Below are 20,900 nucleotides of genomic sequence, written 5' to 3'. Positions count from 1 at the left end.
TGATGAAGTCAGGAATGAAACATTTTAATGAGTAGAGCTCAAATGTTTTAAAAGGGAGAGGATCTGGAAGTTGTCTCGTTTGATTTATTCCTATTGTATGTGAGGTATAAAATATGCTGTATTTGTCAGCGTTTTCTTGTATCCACCGGTGACTCCATGCAACATTACACTGTATTGCTAGTTAGCTCTCATTAATTGAACTACAGCCTTAATGGACCTCTTCCATTGATGAGGATGCACATGGATAACAGCTGTTATACTGAGCTTCAGAAGCCCATTGGCCTTTAAACTTGTTGGTCCTGGGTGTGATGTTCAGTTTAGTCGGGTTATGTGTGTGTATGGCCTTTCAGCAAGTTTCTGGGTTTCAGGATCCTGTGGTTCCCTCTGTGTAGTTTCCTCATATTTTATACAACCTCATATTTATTCCTTGTGCAATCCCCATATCTCTACTTTGATCTTTCTTTTGGACTATCATTTATCCTGGGGGCACTTCATGATGAACGGTGAAAACAAGAAACATGGGTATTTTGCAAAGAAGCTGTCAAACCTCATGTGTGCTGTATTCAGAGTCACAACTCTCAAGAGAAGAAGAAAATAGCAAACACTGCTTTTCAAGCTTGGGTTCATTTTTCCTCCCATTGCTTGACTGTCTCCTGCAGAGAATTTGGGCTCCTTTTCCTCCCTCTCCATCCTGATTTCTGTTAGATTCTGCTCTTTCATGTAGTGATTTCTCTTCCAACAGCCATTATAAAACTTTTTTTTCCCCTCTTGTCTCCCCTGGGGACTGATCGTGTTTAGCCTGCACCTCTTCCTGAGGAGCTTTGCCAATACTGAGTCAAGGGTCAGCAGATTCTTTGGGGCTGAAACAGAAGGACAACAGCTCTTGACAGCAGTGGTTGCTCTATCAAACCCTAATGACTGAGCCATCTGCACCCATCATCTACCCTTGAACAAATCCCATTGTGCACATTAACTCCTGTGCTTGTGCTGCATACATAAGAGTAATATGATGGACAGAAGATCATTTAGTATCAGTGGGCTAGATGTCTTCCATAGCTGTAGCAGATTTTGTGAATATCTTTTTCATCCATGGACCATCTGGTCATATTATATGCAAACTTAATATCCCTGGCTGCCATACAAGCTAAACAAAGATTAGGAATGTTTCCTGTTGGTGGGAACCCTCATGCTCCTGTCTCCATAGGATGGTTGTTTGGGAATATTTACAGGCTATTTACAGCCAGGGAAGGTAACAAAGAAGGATGGATGCTAACTCAGTCTAGAGAACATATCTCTGGGTGTGCAGATGCATACAACCGTGGTATACAGTTTGGGCAAGTTTTATCCAAGAAATAAGTGAACCAAAAGCAATTCCTGTCATGTTTGCTGGAAAGCAGTACTGTACATTAATTCCCACTGCTGTTTAGAAATAAGGAATGGGTAAATCTGCACATTACAACAGATGCAGGTAAGGCATTGCTGCGGTCATGTACCAAAGTCGTTACTGAGTCAAAATACCATCTCATTCCTTGGCCATATACCAGGCCTGCCAGCTGTGTTGCATACATAAGGGCTGCCCAGGGTTTGGATCTGAGCTTGTAGCAGTGAGGCAGAAAAGGGTGCTTAAAAAAGGTGCCTGGCTTTAAACTGGGAGGATGCAAGGAAGCTGAGGGGAAGCCAAGCAGCACTGGAAATCGGAGTGGTTATTTTTAGGAAACATTGTGAGAAAGTACTGTTTTTCAATACTTTTTTTGATACTCATTTTAGTCAGAGGGAATAAAATATAGTGGAAAGGAACAGTCCTATAATAACATAAAAATCAATGTAACAAGCCCAAGAAAATCTAATGATGCCAGGAAATACAGAGGTGGATGACTGAACCATTCAAGTACCTGGACGAGCCTAAGAAACTATTTTTTGCCCTTATACATTCCTGCATTTAATATTCATGCATCATAGTTAAACAGAAAAAAGAAGCTGGGCAGAAGTCTTATGAGTTTCTTTGAGATTTCCTTCAGGTTTCATACAGAAAATTTTAAGAGGAGAACATGATTTTTGATAAAAGTAGAATTAATGTAAAGACTATGAAATATGGACATTCTTCAAATATCTGTTACTAAAATGATTTTTTTTTTTTTTTTTTTTTCTGTTTGGGAAAAGGCCTCTCCGGCTTTGCCTTGTAACTGAGGGAAGCACAGCCATCTGGGTTGTTTTTGTTTTGTTTGTCTGTTTTCACCAGTCTCTCATATGATATATTCTGAAAGCTGCCAAACCCTCTCAAATCTTGGGTGGCCTGCGCCTGAAACAATAAGCCGTCCAATTTCCCATACTGTTGAACTATGTAGCCACCAATATATTTTTTTTCCTGATTGAATTTGGACAAAGATTCTAAAGGTCTTCTCTCCCTTGGAAAAAATGATTCAAAATGTCTTTTGATAATCTTTCTGAACATATGAAGTCCATCTCCATAAGCCAGAACTAGTAACATGCGACTCTTACAATCAATCATAATGAAGCTGGAAGATAAGTTGAAAAAGCAATTGAGAAATTGGTCACTGTACCAAAAATCTTAAGCTAAACATTTTTTCTGGAAATTTGTACTTGCTTCTTCACAGATCTTTTGTGATTTCAAAAAGAGGCTGTATTAGTAAATAATAAATGATTAATATTACTGCAGAAGTTAAGATTTTTTTTTCATTGCAGTAACTTTTTTTTTTTTTTTTTTAACATATTTCTTAAATTTCATGGGAAAGTATTTCACAGGAATCAGTTTTATAATTTTGACTAAACATTATTGAAGAGATTTTGAAAACAAGTGTAACATTTTGGTATTTATTATTTAACTTTAAGAAGAAGTTATTGGAAGAATTTAGAAAGGATGTCATTGTCAAGCAAAGGTACTTCCAAAATTTCACATAACTGGAAATTGTCTCCCTTCCAATTAAATAATGAACTCAAGTGTATTCCTGAAATGGTGGAGTTTCCCATGAAACAGACGTCTGGGACTTTGACCAGCCCAGAGAAATGTTGGAATAGCATTTTGTCCTTTCATAGCATTGTGCAAGGATAATATAATGCTCAGTGTGCTTCTTTGGTGTAGGTAGGGGATGGAACAGCTCACCTCTGGTGAGAGGGAAAGTATGGCTTTTTTAGTTGTATTTCACTACCTGGTATTTTACAACAGCTCTTCATGGCTTCAGACTGATGCTGAACACAGAGAATGCCTGAGGGATTCTGCAGCTGAGTGCAGTGCAAACTGAGGTGTAAGTCCTGATTATAGGGGCTGAGGAGAATAAGCAAATCTCACAGTGACTTTTAAGAGTTCCTCACATACGCTGGAGTTCAGGGTGACAATATTTTGAAAGATAGAGCTGTACATTCTGCTGTGTATTGCTATCAAATATGGCGTATTTTGAGACTTGATTTGAACCCTAAAAATGGCAACCAAATGCATAAACATTTCTACATGTAATCCATGATTTCTTGAAATTCTCTTTAAAATCTAAGGCGTCTTCTTAAACCAATCAACTGATGCTTTTTTGCTTGTGGTGTTATAGTGTGTTAAGTTCTGGAAAAAGTCAAAGGCATGTGATACTTCTAATGAATGCAAACAATAGCTATTAGTTAGGAATGCGTGCACGCATTCTGATGCTGAGAAGCAGCTCTGTCTCGTGACGCGTGGATGTTTATCTCAATGGTTATAATATCATATGTGGTAGATCCTGGCAAGGAGGTCCCTTTTCTTTACCCTAAAGCGTTTAACAGCAATGAAAAGACTTTTGTAACAGAAAGCCTAATTCTTTCCATATTTGTGCTTAAAGTCCATTGATTATTTTTTGTTTATGGAAGTTATCTTTGTGGCTGAAAATAATAAAGATATTAACCATAAGCTTCTGGTGACTGGTTTACGTCATCAGGGTCTAAACTTGCAGCACTGGGAATCGCTCTTAATAGTGTGTGAGACTGAGTATTAGCAAGGAGAAGAATGCGGTAATGGTGCTAGCTTAGTAAAGGTAGCACAGGATAATCCAGTTTCATGGAAGAATAAGTTATTTTCTTTATGAGAACTTAATGCTCAGCCAAAAATTCTTAAAGATGCTTTTCAGTCTTTAATAAGAAAAAGAGTGTGCTTTCAAAACTGTGTTTTTTGAGCTTTGTAGGGGTCTTAAGACCTCTATTTTGGTGAGTGAAGCTGCACTGAGATACCATGAACATGTATATCACATGGGCATTCCTGTGCTGATCTTTTGTGGTAGAACATAAAACAGTGCTACAGAGCATGCATGATGACAAAGAACATACTTTATGCCTGTAGAAATCCTGTGACTTGCTTGCATTGCTATGTTCCTGTTGCTGTTGTTAAAGAAGATAAACAGTGCTTCCTTACAGGAGTTATTAAGGGTATCTGGAAGTAATCTTTGTGTCTACTGTTACTGCTGCAAAAAGACATAGGAGCATTGCAGTGTTCCCTGACATTGTATGGCTTGTCAGAGGAAGTGGTATCTGATGAGATACCATGACCTACAAACGAAGAATTCCAGAAACCTGGTAGGAACATTACATTAGTATCACATTTCCATTCCTCCTTATGCAGAACTGGAGGAAGGTCACTATAATCCTTTAAAGAAGGGCTTGAAACATAAATTCAAAGGACTGAGTGGGAATTATTCTCCTAGCATAAGGTATTTTTAATTTATATTAGTGCACTCCCATTACAGCTGATAGTGCTCACTTGCTGTGAATTAGTCTCAAGAGAACAATTAAAGGAAAAATTAGCTTGCTGTGATTTTCTTTAAGAATAAGAAGAAAATATAGGACATTTGCACTGGGTGTGTGTATGTCAGTGTGTTGGGACTTGCATAAAACTCCAGGAGTTCAGAGTGTGCCACAGAAAGTGAACCTGGGAAGGAAAGGGCCAAAGGGAAATTGAAACTATTCAGGAGGTCAAATATTTTAATAAATACTTGATGAACGCCGATTACAGAAAAGCCATAAGGTCACGAAGTAATTTTTCAGGTAAGCGTGACCCTTGCCTAGAGAATTAAACCTATGACTTTCAATTTCACCCTCTGACCAAGGGGCAGGCTGAAGTAGATTGGATACAAAGTGCTCAGAGCAGCAAGCTACATTCTGCATCAACCCCAGTTTTAGGATAAACAGTGTCTATATGACCTGCATAGCAAAACATAGAGATTTAATCTCTTGGAAGCAAAGTCATTTTGAAGCCCAGAGAAACTGGAGACCAGAGCTGTGAGAAACATATGAGCTGTTGCTCCTCTTTCCTTTGTACCTCTGTAGTTACCTCATCATGTATTGTGCCAGTGACTTAGCTTATATAGACAAATAGCATAGCTGTCTGCAGTTCAAAGCCCCAGCTGCCCTCCGATAGCTTCACCCTGAGAAATTCTGTCGTGCTACTATGTCAATAGAGACGACTGAGACACAGTGGGAAAATTAGGGGATAGGAAATGTAAAACGAAATGTAATTTCAAAATATATGGTAGGGAAGCTTCTGTATGGGGAAGCTATCTTTTTAAATTTCATATTTAATTTTATTTTAAATGAAGCTGCTACAGGAAATTGCCTGTCAGAGGACATTACCCAGCACTCTAAAAAGGAAGTTGGGTGTGTCTAGATTTGGAGAAGAATAACTGCTGTGCTGGATAGTTAGCAAAAAAGCCACAATCCCTCCATTCCACATGAGAAGGGGGCAGGGAAAGACATTGCACTATTCCACTAAATGCTACCTCCTTCTGAGAAGCTCATGGTATGTCTTGGGCTTCCCAAGGATTTCATGTATGGAGTCCTGCCTGTGCAAGAACATCTGTCTACCTGGGGGTCCCAGCCCACCAGTGGCCCCCACAGCTGTGTGCTGTAAACAGAGGGACTGCTTCATGGGAACCTGACTGAGATGATCAGGCAATGTTGCAACAGGAGGAGTCATTATTTTTGTGATCCCTTTCACTGCTTTGGGACGAGATGGCTTGGCACTGTGTGTTGCTAGGTGAGCGTTAGGGACTCCTCTATCCAATTCTCAAATTTGTTCCCTGGCACTACATAAGCCATTTATCTAATGTTTCTTCATTTGTTTCCTCTTCTCTTCTGCTCCCAATTCTTTCATTTCTTTTGAGGCAGATGTTGCAGTTCCTCTTCCCTCCACTGGATAACCCAAGGGCAGACAGAATTTTTGGCTTAGAAAATGCCTGGGACTGCTGTTGAAGCTGTCTGTTGTGCCTGCTCCTCTTTCCTATAGATTCCTTGTCAGTGGTGATGACAGAAAGTTGGCTTTCCCAAGGAAGTGGCAAAGGCTTGTTCTGTCCAGAGGGACTGTGTGGCTGGAAGATTGAGGGAGGGCTGTATTCTGACTGACACGCGTAGCTCCTTCGACAGAACCGCTGTGTTACTTTGGCACAGCTACAGTCAGCTCTACTTGGCTTCTAATCATGGCTCTGCCGTTGCATTGCATAGGCTAACAGGGTGTGATGTGGGGCACTAGAGATCTCACTTTAATCAACTTTGCTGTTTTTTGTTTGTTCACTGGTGCTATTGCACGTGCGTACTCAGAGCATAGCACAAAGCTGCAACTGGTCACTTCTGAGCTGGGACAGAGCAGTGCTACCACTCTGTATGAAACAGCAACTGGAGTGTGAGAATGGGGGTTGGTGCTCTTGTACACCCTAGTCACCACGCTTTCATCCTGCTTAGTTCTGGGCCTGCTGCAGTATCTGACCAGTCTTCTGCTGTTTTGCCACACACTTTGCTATGTTTTCTCCATGTCCTACACAGCGCCACAGCTTCTTCATGCCTAACGGACGCAGTCCTGCCTTGCACTCTTTCAGCTAACTTGCTCTGCTGTTCAGAGTGAAGCTGCTAGGTGGCAGCCTCATGTGAGCTGCCTGGCACAGCAAGCCTTTCACTAGGAGGTCTCTTGACTCTTGACTCTGGACTGAGAAGAACTTCTGGGCTCCTTCTTGGCTCTGCCAGACACTGCCAGTGTGATGGTATTGTGTGTCACTGAGACCGGATCCACAGTGGACTGAAGTGCTCAAATGATGGGGAACTTACGAATTGCATAAATAAGAGCTGAATGTCTGCATGCCTGCATGGACCTAAGCTGGATTTACATGGATCCCTTCTGTACCTTGGTTCCTATCTATGAAAAGGGAGCAATATTCCTTCCTCGCTATTGTTCTTGTTTCTCCCAGCTCGCAACTGAAACCCGCTACAGTAGAGAAGCAGAGGTCTTTGTTGGGTAAACATTGCCTACAGCTGCCTGAGGTGCCTTGCTCTCTACCCTGGCTTGCCATTCCTAGGCACGTGGCTGTGGAGAAGTAGCTGAAAGTGCTGAACTCTGTTATAGCATGGAGAGCTGCACAGGAGACATGGGAGAAGATCAGTAGCGCTGTTTGCAAACATGGACATGTATAGAACTGGAATGAAGCTTGTCCACTAACGTTGTTTTTCATTTGAGTCCAAGTTAATGACCGAGACCTAACCTTTGCTCATTGCCTGAACTAAACTGCTGAAGCTGAATAGTTTATTAGCATCAGAGCACAAAGGGCCTGGTTCTCACATTGCTGTAACAATGGGATACGTCAGAGAATATTGATTTTATTAGGCTGACACTTGGTTTACCCTAGTCTAGGCGAGAGGAGAACCAAGGCCAAGGAATATGCCTCACCCTCAAAATGCCTGTACCAGCAGCTGTGCAATTGGTAGCTTGGTTGCAAAAGTAAATGATGGCACCATCCTTTCTGCCTGGAAAACAATACTCAAAATAAAGCCAATTTTACAAAGGAGGAGTGTATACAGTGCAATTGTTTTTGAGCAGATGCACTGATTTTTCTCAAATCAAGATAGTTTGAGAATGCTCACAATTTTTCTGAATGCTGCTAATTCAATTACACATAATTTTTCATGTCTGGTAGTGGAAAACAGGGGTGTTTGGGGAAAAAGATACACATCTGTTGTTCATAGTTTGTGTGAGAGAAGTGGGCATGACCTTCAGGAAAGGAGGTGTCCCTGAGGGCAGAGTTCTCTTACCATATGTTAGCCTGCAGAAAAAGTATATAAATGTCCTACTTCCCAAAGCAATCCAGAAACCCCCCCCTTTTTTTTTTTTTTTTTCTCCTTTCTACTCATAAGTAAATGTGCTGTGAAGTGTCTGTTCTTTGGGGGGCACTGTGTACTTGTAGCTAGGCTTATTTTCTTATTGGAAATGTGCAGGTATTCAATTTTCTTTGGAACATGGACCACTATGCTGCTTATTTTGTTTTTTAATAAGGTAAAGTCACTGAGTCCATGATTAATTCTTCTTACTGTGGGTAAAATGTTGCTTTCCAGAAGGTTTGGGATGCCTTTTTTGTTTTAATTATTCTTTTTTAGTATATAAATATGCTATGCTTGGCTAAACCAAGAGAAATAGAATACAACACCGAGCACAAATGGGCAGATGCTCCACATCAAAATGGATGGGAATGACACACAATTATATGCTTACTGTTATTTTATTTTATTTTTGTAACCCAAGGAGAAGATGTGCTCTCAAAACTTTGGACTGATCCCTACTCTCAGGGTGCTGGGTGAGACTCTTGCCATATGGAGGGGTGTGGGGGGGGTGTCTCTTCTTTCTCAACACGTTTATGCAAGGTGAAAGTGGTACTGTCTTCTGCCCTGCATTCCTTGGTTGGTTATCATGACATGGACTGATGACTGACACGCTTCTTGATTCCTTCACCTCAAACAGGAACCTACGGCCTTTTCGTGTATTGCTTTTGTTAGAACCCAGAAGACCTGTAATGCCTTTCAGTAAGGAAAGAGAACACAGTCTCTGCTGCTCGTGGGGGATTTGTGGCATTTTGGCTGGGGGAGGGGGTTAATGCCTTGAATTTTCTACTTATCAGTGGAGCTCTTCTGGATCTGCTAACATCCATGATGTGAATAGTCTTTGGAGGGATCTGTCTCTTCCAAGGGATACAAAAGACCACTACAGAGACTGTAGTCTCTGAAAGGATGTGAAACATCCCTCTTTTATCCACATACTATAGTCCTTACAACTGTGTCTGAACAGCACTAGCTTTTATTTCTGGCTGACTGATGTTGTATTGCACATAGCCCTGCATTTGAAGAGACACTCGTATTCCTCTGCTCTCTTTTGTGGTAGCTTTTACACCCACTTTGAATGCACTCGAGGTTTTGAAGTCCTATGGATTGCGCTGTTCCAGGCCAAAAGATATTACCTGAATCAGCATGTGTAACATTTTCCTAAAATGTTACCTCTGCCTCTCTAACATAGAAGAAGCTTGTCTGTCCCCAGGAGGTAATCATAAGGATGACCAAATCCGCTCATGGTGTGTGGGCTTCTCCCTCATGCACTTTGAAGCAGTCCCCCAGACAGACCTGCCAGCTGGGTGGCTTGCTCACAAATCTAAGCTTACTCACCTTCATGTCAGACACAGCTGTGAGCACTGCCATCTGGGCTCTATCCTCTGTATATAAGATTAGGCTGATTTCAGATGAGCTGTGGAAACAGCACAGCCACAGCCTTGTTTTGAATTCATCTGCTGGGGCCAGGGGAGCCCACACTATGCTCTGTGTTATGAGGGGTTGTGAGAAAAGGGCAAAGAGCTGAGCCCTGCTCTCCACCCTAGCCTGGAGTGAGAAAGGAGGTGTGAGCTGGCCTGGGATGCACGGCACATTTCCTGACCACTGCTCTTTTGTACCAGGGGAGGGAAAGAAAGCAAGGTCTGCTGGAGAGGGTGGCCCTGTCTATTGTACTGTGTTGACCAGGGCACAGACAGCAGTGACCATCATGTCCATCTCAACTGCTCCTAGTGCTGACCAAACTTGTAGGACATTTGTGCCCTTCTGGGGGCCAGAGGAGTCTGCCTGTTTGTGTCCACCTGTGCTAGGAAATTGGGTTGGTTACTCCTAGCACAGATCTTGTTACTGCTTTCCTCCTAAGCAGAGCCCTGCTCTCCCAAACTAAACACTGAGCATCTGGGATAGCTGCAGTATGGAAGCTCCTTCCTAATGATTTCTGTCTTTTTGCTTTGAGGACAGGGTCAGTTTGATCCACTGTTAGCTGTGGTGACCATCAAAACTAGATTTTAGGGATATGAGATAATGGGCAAGTGGGCTGGGAACAGACTGAAGAATGGTCTTCTCCATGGCATATTTGATGCTCCATATGCGTCTTGCTTTATTGTGGGAATGCGCAGGGGTGGCAACATATTTCCTTTTTGTTTCTGGAGTTCAAAAAGGCAGCTGAGGATGCTGCCAGTGACATGGGTGGTTTGAGACTCATTGCTAGTCAGTAATGGTCATGTATGCCAAGTCAAATGAAAAAATAAAAATAAAAAATATCACTAAACTCCAAACCAGAAGTGACTTCATGTTGAAAAGCAAAAAGTTTTCCCTCCGCAAATACCCCAGACACACTTCCCAGGCAGGGAGCACAAGCTCTGTCCTCACAGCTGCTTTGGGAAGAGGACACTTGGAGGACTGGAGCAGCAATAATCCGAGTGGCTCCCTTGGCCACCACTGCCTGTGGAGCCCTGAGGGCTTTGCAGCACCAAAGCACAAGTTCTTCAGCGTGGCTGCATGCAGCAATGAGACCTGCCTCCCAGGGGATGATTTATAGTGCACTTTCTAGACCACAGACTTACCTCAACTTTAGACTGTAAATTTCGTAGGAAAAATTGATAAACCTTAGAGAGCCACAGTCTCGACAGAGATTTCCAGGTATTTCTAACACGGTTCTTCTGAGGGAGTGATCACACGCTTGGCCTCCAGGAATGCTCTGACAGTCTGGCGCACACAAATGCTTTGGCTCTTATCACAAGCAGTCCTACCCTTGCCCCAAGTTATCAAGCTCCAGAGCTTAGCAATGAGCATTGCAGGGGCCTTACTTACCGTTATAAGGTATTGATATTAAAATTGTGTCTGTTTCAAGGCCTAAATTCTGCATGTACTAGTTTTTCTGTCTTATATCTGCAGTCATAAATCAGGAAATGGGTTATTCAGCCCCAAAAAGGTTTTCAGCCTTGTACTATGACACAGCGTTTGACTGCCAGGGTCAAAGCAGAGGGGATACAAAGCTGTGGCTAGAGTGGCAGCCTTGGTGATGAGGGCAAGGACTGCCATGGTAGTTCCCTAATTTCCTTCTACTGGGACTTTAAGCATATTATAATATTGAGAGCAGGCATCTGCAGGTTGCTCCTAGTCATAGGATGCAAAGGGACATCCACTAGAAATTTAACTCAGCATTCTTGATGACTTGGGTTTTCAGAAATACCTCCAGGAGAACTATGGTATCTGCGTGAGTTCACTGGCTTGAAAGTTTCAAGTCTCTCTAGGTGAAATTCATCTCAGCAAGAAGGATGCAAACTTTACTTTTTGTGATATAACTTCCCCAAAGCAAAATTGGTCTTTTTGCAGAAATTTAATGGAAAAGTGACCTAGAATATAAAATTTGACATCCTTTGACAAGGGAGCATCAAAACTCATGCCAAGTCTCTTACAAAACACATTTTTTAATGGCTTTCAGCCATAAGTGGTTTACACTTACTAACTCCCTATTGTAGTGGGCACGGAGACTGCAGGAGGTGATGGACTGCAGGAACGAGAACTTTGGGGTACTTCTAGCATTCAGTTTTCTGCCCTGCTCATCAACATTCCTAATAGCTGTCTATTCTTTGGCATGGATTTTTGAATGTGTTGTATTTTGAATACCTGGGAAACAGCAGGATCTAGTGTGGATTTGTTATTTATTTCTAGGCTATACCACTACCTCTTTTGATTTGGTCATTGATACTTAAGCTAATAATTTCTGTAGTTAATAGCATGACAGAGACCAATGATTTGGGTTGTTTAGTAAACAAACTAGTAAATCCTGCAAATTAAACTATATAATTATATATATATATATGTTGTATATATTAGTGTTAATATTTTAAACCATCACAGTCATATCATGGGAGATATCTAGGATCTGACAGTTTCCAAAGTGTTTTTTTTTTTTTTTTTCCTCATGTGCCTTCTGAAAACATACAATTATTATTTTTTCTTTACTTCATCTAATAAAGTTGTAAAATTTAAAATGGCACGAGAAAAATGGGGTTGCTTGGTGTAATTCTGCATAGCTTTAGCTCTCTAAAGATATATTTTTCTCAGGTTGTAAAGATTAGTTTACTGTCTGTGGACTGAATCTTTCTTGCACTACACATGTGACTAAATCCATGGGGCTCAGTGACCAGAAAAAAAGACCCAGAAAGGCATTAAAATAGTTTAGACCACTCAGCTGCGAAGTCATTTTACACATATTTTCCCCCTAACTGGTTTTGTGTATATTATTGTCAAATATGAATCTGCAGAATATCCCTGGTCTGGAATCCTGATCCTGTCCTCTGGAGCAGTCAGCAGTTCTCTTTCAGCTTTACTCAGTGGCTGGTACATGTGCTAGGGTCTGTGCACTGCAATAATTTTGGATTTCTTTTTTCACTCTCTTAATTTATGTAGCTCATTTGTTTCCAGTATCAGACTACGTCTGTTCTTTCATTTCGAGCTGTCTGCATAATTTGGAAAGTTATCAATACTGTGTGATCCCTAAAGAAAAAAAAAAAAAAGATAAAAATAAATCTATGCTTACTCTGTCCATAGTGGTGAAAGACAGTGAAAAGTATTGTCAGAATATGTAGAGGTATGGCTGTATTCTCGCAGTAAATGAACCTGTTTTAATGTATACATAAATATAGCTGTACGCCTAGAAAAGAAACCTCTTCATCCAACTGCCCTGACTTGCTAAGGGTCGCTGTCAAAGTTTTGAATCCCTTTTAAAGTTACTTTTCAGAACATGGATATTCTATATGTGACTTCTGTTGCGCTATTTGAAATGGAAACAGGCTGCAGAGCCTGCCAACTCATCTTTCATGTGCCTTTCCCACTGGTGTCTCTCTTTCTGCAGAATCAAGCTTACACAGTGGAGCATTTCTGTGTTCCCTTTTACATGTGGTGCTCGTTATAAAAATACAAAGAAGTTTGGCTGTAGTGAAATTATTTATTTGATTTTTTTTTTCTTCTGGTGCAAAAAGTAAATATGTTTACTGTGTCCCTTTCCATTCAGTGTATTTCCTTTTTTAAGCTCCGTTTGTGTTCAACAAGACAGCCTCTTTCTCCAAGATTAACATTTCTTATGATTGTTCCTGACAGAGGATTTACTTTCAGAGGCCCTGCTAAGGATAACCAAAAAAGGGCATGTAGCAAGACAGTTTTGGCAGCTTGCATGAATTTTCGGAGCTTTTTAGGTCTTGGTTTTCTGATGAGTGGCTTCCTGAGCATGCCTAGGGAATGACAGGCATCTCTGCAGGCAGGCTGAACCCACCTTGGCTTGTGCGTAGTCATTGGCTGCCTATTAGAATAAATTGAGGACAATGCATACCGCTGCCTGCCAATTGTAAACATAAGGGATATGTATTCACTTAGCATTGACTTTTGGGAGGGGCCAAGGAAAGGCTGCAGTTTTATTGAATAGGGCTGTGTGTGAGGCTGCTGGTGTGCCTTTCTTGCTGCGCTCCTGCCCAAGCAGCCAGTTATTCATTTCCTTCCTACTAGTTGAAAACTTTGCACCGCAGAGGTAAGGGCTTATGATACGTGTTTGTTTGGGAGCGAGCCGGTCTGACTGCATTTGCATTGTGCCTAGAGATTAAGCAGCATGCAAAATATAACAAGCCATGGAAATGGTCCGACGGTGTCAGATGCTCTTTTTCCTCTCCCCATTGCCCCCCCTTTCCTGCTGTCCTTGGAGGGCTGGGGCAGGCGGAGGGCTGCGAGCTCGCCCACCCCAGTGGACCCACCTGTACGTGGAGCTGTGGGGGCAAGGCTGTGGCTGTGGGGCAGGTCGGTGCCGGCTCCATGTGCCGGTCCCACTGTGCATGGGGCAATAACCTGTCTACCCCCCCTTTAACTTTTCTTTATATATATGTATATAAATATATAAAAGCATTGCAATAAAAAGGTCTTTGGCATGGTAACAGCTGAATTGCTTTTTATTTTGCAACATAGTACCTGGGCTTTCGGGGCAGTACGGCTGCAAAGGCAGTCTCGTGGTGTAACTGATACAGATACAGTAAAGCTCTGGTTAATGTAAGTGATCTGATGCTTGCTGCTGCAGATGTCTGCCATGGCAGCCTTTCATAGAAATTTTGTTGACAATAGACAGCATCCGTTTTTGTTTTCAGCCTTCAGCATGCACAGCCGCGTATTGCCAGAAAGTTTCTTGTGAAGTTGTCTTTCCTGTTAAAAGGGGGAGAAAAAAATGCGCTTGGGTGGGACTGGAGCTCTTAAAAGTATCGCTCTGTGCTCGTGTCAGTCAGAGCGCTGCTCCGCAGAGCCGGCGTGCAGGCTCTCCTTTCCAGCTCCTTTGACATGCTCGGGCAGCTTGAAAGCATTGTGCAAGGCTGGCTGCTGCTAGCACGATATTCTGTGTAGCAGGGAGTTTCTTGGGGAAAGAGATGGGAAAATGAAAGGAGGGATGAAGTTAGCTGCAGAGGGAGACTTGGGAGAGACGCACATTGACCGAACAAACAACCTCTGACCAGAGCTACAGTGCTAGAATTGATTATTCTCATATGTCATATTATGTGTTGCTTGGAGAAATGGGCAAGATAACTCTTCTGAAAGACTTCTTGTGGAATATTTATTTTCATTGTGCAGTATTTATGCAATTTTGCCTAGCTGAAAGCGCTTTTCTTGCTAAGAGGCATATAGCACAACAATTTGTGAAAATAACCCATTCTCTCCTTGGCAGCAGCTCAAGGAAAATAAGGAGGCAGTATTTCTGTTGTGAAAACTGTGTATTATAATTTGTCTATTTTAGATACCATATAGTGAATGATTGTGCTTGTATGATTTGCTGTCACAGAGCCCTGAAACCCTGCATGCATTCACATTCTTTCTCAGTTGCTTTAAATGTAGCACTAGGTTGCTGTGCGAGGGTACACATCTGCAGACAAATCTCATACTTTTTCCTCCTGCCATTGAGAGATGGAATGGGATCCTAAAACTACATACACAAAACCAGATGGACTGTTTTGACCTAAATTACAAAGGGGGTGATGTTTCAAGGAAGTGAGTAGTACATTTGCTTAATTAAGTTGCCTTTAAGGTGAAATGTTTCAAGATACTCAAAGAAGGTAACAGGTCTGCCTTTTGGAGGGAGGCTTTCTGATAGGCAGGTGTCCTTGCTGATAAAACAAACAAACAAACAAAAAACCCCACCACCATCAACTGCATGTTAACATATTATCTAAATCATGAACAGGAAAAAAAAAAAAAAAAGCAATAATTTGTATTTCCTGAAAAATCCTCTTTGTTGCAGCATGCAATGGCAAGGGGATCAATTCCACAGCCTTCATCCACAGGATTAGTCTTGGTGAAATCAATACCATCAGTAACGGATGCAGGAGCTGATGTGAGGAGAGCCCTGTGTAGTCTGAATACACTTTGACAATAAGCAATGTAAGTGTGTATTAGGAGAACAAGGGATTTTCTGCATTTGCTACTTCAGATGCTCACAGCAGTATTCTGACCCAGAGCAGCCTGAGAATGAGGTAACTTCCCTTCTGCTTTTATTTCTTGTGCAGCACTGATAGACGATGCAATAGTGTCACTGGAAAGCAAGCAATTTGAAAGGACAGAGGGCTTCTGAGTTCCTCTGGCTACCAGTAGAGGGAAAATTAAAGTGTATTAAGATGGGAAGATGTCTTATTCCTTGAAGTCTCATTCACAGGGCCATGCATGGCAGGGAGGCCCACTGGTCAGCATCCATCTGTACCGATACATGGTTAGGGATCTGCGTGGCCAGTTCCAGCTGGGGAGACTAGAAAGGTAGGGCAAAGCTCTTTTTGCTGGCTGCATGCTGGGAGGTTGCTTCTGTCATATGAAGAGATATTCTGTGAGGGTCTATCAAGAGCCTGGCTGAAAGTCCTCCAGGGTTTGCCCTTCCATGTGTGCAACCAGAGAGGCACAGCCTGTGTAGCTGATCCCTGCAAAACCAGGCACTGCAACACAGTAGCTGGGTGGAGGGCTCTGGGTTTGATGTGTTTGAACAAAAACCAAAATCTAACTCTGTGCAAAGTTACCCCCACCCCAAATGATGTATGTTGGAGCATCTCTTGTCTGGTTTTCCTGGCTTTGGATGGCTTGCACAGGTGGCAGGGAGCAGTACAACTCATATTCTTCTGGTAATGCTGACACTGGTTTGGCTTTTTGTGTCCAACTGGGGTGAGTGTCAATCTGTGTTGTCACAGGTAAAAAAAAAACAGTAATAATAATAATAAAAACAAACAAACAAAAAAAATCCAACCTCCTTGCGCTCAGGGAGGCTTAAAATGCCACATGCCCTGGAGATTTTGCTTCCCAAGGGAATCTGTTCCATTGCAGAGAAGTGAACCTCTGCTCCCTTCCTTCCTTCCTGCAGGACAAATAGGATTTGAATGCCCTGGAGCTGCCTAAAATACACCGATTTCTCGGTAGTTGCTCACGCAAAACTGTTCCATTGGGTGCTCATGTTCTAATTTCTATCAGAGATCAGTGGAGATGGTAACTCCTATCCGCTAAGGGGGCAGCTCGGTACATTGATCACTGCATGTGGACAAAGAGGGGCAGGCAACCATATATGCATAAGAAAGAGAGGGCCAGACAGCAGCATTAGCTGTCCATCTGCAGGGCTTGCCTGGGCTCTCCTGGGTGTCCAAGAAAGCACCAAAAAAGGTAACCCAGCAGAACGTGAAGTGCAATCCTGTGAACCTTTCATTGCCTTTGAGGGGAGTGTTATGGGGCGTTTGCAGGATTGGGCTCCAGGTGTACAAAGCCTGAGGCAGACAGGCCTGTGACTGTGAAGAGTGGGAGTCTATCTTCAAAGCAGGTTTTCATTCTTTAAAAATTGTCTCCTGTTAGTAACTACCCCCTGGCAGCTTGTAACAGGAAAACTGCTTCCTTACTTGAGTGCGCACCTTCAGAAATACTCAGGTGCAAAGGCCAGATTGTTGTTTCTGTTCATAGCTCCTGCATGGCCTAAAGCCTGGTGAGAATGGATTTTGGGCACAACTGTACTGGGAACAAGTCACCTACATGCTAGTGCTTTCTCCTTGGGTGCTGGTGTCTTCTGGGAAGCTGTAGCTGTTGCATGCCTCCAAATGGTTTGTCAAGGATTTTGCTGGAGCTGAAATTTGACTCAAAGGCATTTGAAGATCAGATTAGGTTTGACCTTTTGGGATGAAACACTGAGGTCATAGGACAGTTGAACTGTGTAAGAATTTCTCTTTGCTTTTCCTAAAGCTCTTGTAAAGTTTAGCTAGCCCTGTGTGGAAGGATGTTCTGCATATTATAATTTGGGATCCCTCCCACCCCCGGGGAGCTTGCTCCTACTTTTCTTGAAATGGATCAGATTAACTAGAAACATTAGGGCATGCAACACTGTCGATTAGCTGCTAGCCCTGGTATGTTAGCTTCATGGTTTACATCCAATTAGGAAACTGCTGCTTATTTATTTTATTTTTTTTTCCCCTTTGGAACTGTGTTTAGTGCTGATAAATGGTGTGGGGCTGGCAGCTTGGCTGCCAAGCAGATACCAGCAATAGCAGTGCAGGCTCTACTATGTCCCTTCTCCCCAGACATCACTAGTTGGCACCTCCTGATCAGAAAATCCTGACTATAGGAGTGTTTATGGGGTTTGTGTTGAAGCCAGGGTGAAGTGCTCCCAGGGTCTGTTCTGCTTACTCGTAGTAGCAAATAACTGAGAAAGTGGGGGGAAGAGAGAAAGGAAAAAGAAGGCCAGATCTTAAACCACTGCAGTCATTTCTCCTTTGATTTTTTTTTTTTTTTTTTTTTTTCCTGTGGTCATAAATACCTGGTGAGTCATTTAATGGCTGTGTCTGTTTCTGTGTCTTCAAGTGCAGAATAATCCATGCCATTTTGTATTTAGCCCATGCAGCTACTGAGGCTCAATTCATTAGTGCTCCTAAAGAGTTTGTAATCTTGAAACGCCAAGTTTAAGTACTGGCCTTATTTTTGATTGATTTCTGTTTTGATTGATTGAGAAACCTTATTTTTGATTTATTTTCTGGCAAGAACATACGTGTTTTGTTTTGTTTGCACAGTTGTATATTCCACTAGAATTTAACTGTTTTTTCTAGATTGTGGGCATAAAAACCCAGAAGCACAGCGAGTGAGGTGGAAAACAGGGCAGGCTGAGCACGGTGACTCTCAGCTGAAATGCCTGGATGGGATTTCTCGGGTGCTTGCAGATTTAACTGCACTTGCTGCACCTAAGGGAGCATCCTTCTGTGAAGCTGTTGTGTGGGTACCAAAACTGCAGGATGACAGCTTTTACCTCCAGCCCTGCCACACTGTTACAAGAGTGGAAGAGAAACTACCGACCAAGCTGGCAAAGCTTATCTGCTTGTCTGGTTTCTTGTTGATGGGAGCATTTCAAATTGTAACTCCTGGGGCCAGGCCAGGCTGCAGTGGGGAAAATATTAGGAAAAGATTTCAGGCAATGGAAACATCAGTACATGTTTTCCACACCCTCTTGTGTACAGAATACAAATAACGAGCATTTCCCTTGGGACTTGCTGTGGAGGGTGTGAAGCAAAGTGGAACCCACCCGTTTGCACATTTTCTGGTTTATGTCCTTAAATGGAAAAAAAAATCTTTGGAATTTAGCTCATAGAAAGGTTATAAATAGATTAGTGGAGATAAAGTTTTGCTGTAAATGCTCTGGTTTCGGGTGCATTCAGAAGAGCAACTCTGTAGGCCAGCTGATAAGAAAAGAACAGCTGTTGCTAGCCGCAGCAGGATGCCATAAGGGCACCCTCCACACTTCTTCCTCCAAGTGCGCGGACACCCAAGGGGCACAGCAACCTCTGGGTGCACTTCCAGAAGCTGAGTACCTTGGGGTGAGGGACAACTGGCATTCGTGCCCCGTTGCAAGGCACATAATGTGTTGGAAGCTCAATTCACCTCCCGCTGCGGGGCCCGGCGGCCGCTGGCTGCGGTGCTGCTGCAGGGGCCAAGCCCTGGGACCAGTGCAAGTCAGCTTCAAAGGGAGCTTTGCCCATGTGGAAGAGCCTGTGATCAGGCCCTCGTTTGTTTCTTATTTGCAGGGCTTTGATGTTCCCTTGTCTGTCTGTGACTGCCACAGGGCATGTTACTAGCCTTTTCCCACTTCATTCTTTTCTTTGACAGCAAGCTCTCTACTGCTGAAATGGTCCTCCTCCCGTCCCCGTTTTTTTTCCTGAGTCACAGTGTTCACCCTAGTAAAACCTCTGATCCCAGAAGCTCAGGCAGGACCTCATTTAATTCCTCTCTGTTCCAGAGGACCTAGCAGTGCTTGTCTGATAGCCCGGGTCATCACCATCTAATACCAGCACTTGTATCATGAACAATTTCTGCTCGGTCCTCTGGGATCAGCTGCAGATGGAGCAAAAGCTAAGGATTTTCTGTCTGCATCTTCATTTTGCCCTTAAATAATGACCTGGTGATAACCTGCTTTCTCTTAGCAGTTTCAAAAGCCAGGGGGAGAATTTGGCTTCATTCCTGTCTAGTTAAAGCCTCATAGGTTTGAGATAGAAATTCTTCAGGCTTGGATACAAACTGTGGAAATGGGAGCGAGCTGGGTTAGCTCTGAGATGTGGGGAAATTTGGTCAGCTCCCATTTACCTGCAGAGTCGATCCCCTCCGGTGTGGGAGCTGTAGGATGCCTCTGGCAGAGGTCAGCATCCTGCACAGAGAGCTGTGGTGTGCTGCAACCCTGCGGCCTGAGGGCAGGAGAGGGTTTGCTGCTTGGCAGGGCTTTGGGAACAGCATGGCCCTATATGCACAGCCACACCCTGCTATGGAAACAGGGGCTTCATCCACATGTATGATAAACCACAGCTGTTATTTTGCCACTTCAAACAAAACTGGATTATAAAGACTGAAGTGCAGCATTTTAATTGCTGTAAATACGAATAAGAGTGTTTAGGCAATCCACATGACAAAGCTAAGCATTTCTGAGGCTAATGTATATTACACCGACAAAAGCAGGCCTGCTGAAGGTTTCCCTCCTGCTACCACCAGTAACTTACTATACGAATTGAGTTGTCTGAGGTCTGCTGTCACTGTACCAGTGAAAATGAGGGAGAAGTTTTAACCTGGGCATTGGTTGGCCTGAATCTAACTGTGCTGTCAGCAGCTGTATGGTGAGGTAAACCATATAGTTAGTTTAAAATAAATAAATAAATAAATAAAATACTGCAATAGCTGAGATCAGACATTATATATATAAATCTGTTTGATTTCCTAGAGTTACGCAGAATTCAGAGGGCTGCTTGGTATCAGAAACCAGCCCTTTTTGTTTTGCTTTCTATACATCCCCTGAAGGCCACTAGCAGCAGGAAATTGGGTCAGGATTGCAGTAACAAGCATTCATTGGGAATTGATATTTCATACAAGAGAGGGCACTGCAAAACCAGCAAGCCAGTAAAATTCCACTGCTCGTTTGCTCCCTGGTGATTAAAAGGCCTTGCCGTAAATGGGGAAGGCCAGAGCTTCATTCACTTCAGCCACAATAGTAAAAGGCTTATTCACTGGACACAGTATGCAAGCAAATAGCAAGGGTTTGGGACAATAAAAGGGAAAAGCAGCAACTTTTGCTTGCATTTTGTTTTCAGTTTTCTCCACTGTGTGTTATTAAAATGCTCTGTGACTATTTTTTTTGTTCCTTTATTTAGATCTATGTAAATGGCAGTCAGTTTGTTTTGCTACTTAACCCTCACTCCATAAAACCAGACACAGCAGCCTATTTCCTCTCCTTCCCCCTGTACAACCCAAACAAGAAAAAAGACATTTCCTCTACCAGT

General features: G+C 42.7%; 1 protein-coding gene across 2 annotated transcripts in view; it reads left to right on the top strand.

Moving 5' to 3' along the window:
- The first annotated feature begins 13,496 nt into the window (after nucleotides 1-13,496).
- The window catches only part of CALD1 (caldesmon 1), a 192,529-nt gene continuing 185,125 nt past the window's right edge, over nucleotides 13,497-20,900 (top strand). The window contains exon 1 of one of the 2 annotated variants that reach the window (XM_082773433.1): nucleotides 13,497-13,633. The gene's annotated coding sequence lies outside the window, so the exon portion shown is untranslated. The remainder of the gene's footprint in view (nucleotides 13,634-20,900) is intronic. The other variant, XM_082773432.1, reaches the window with a different exon arrangement.

The sequence above is a fragment of the Aythya marila genome (genome assembly GCF_965140915.1).
Source record: "Aythya marila genome assembly, chromosome: 1".
NCBI lineage: Eukaryota > Metazoa > Chordata > Aves > Anseriformes > Anatidae > Aythya > Aythya marila.
This window is presented reverse-complemented; position numbering and strand designations above follow the sequence as displayed.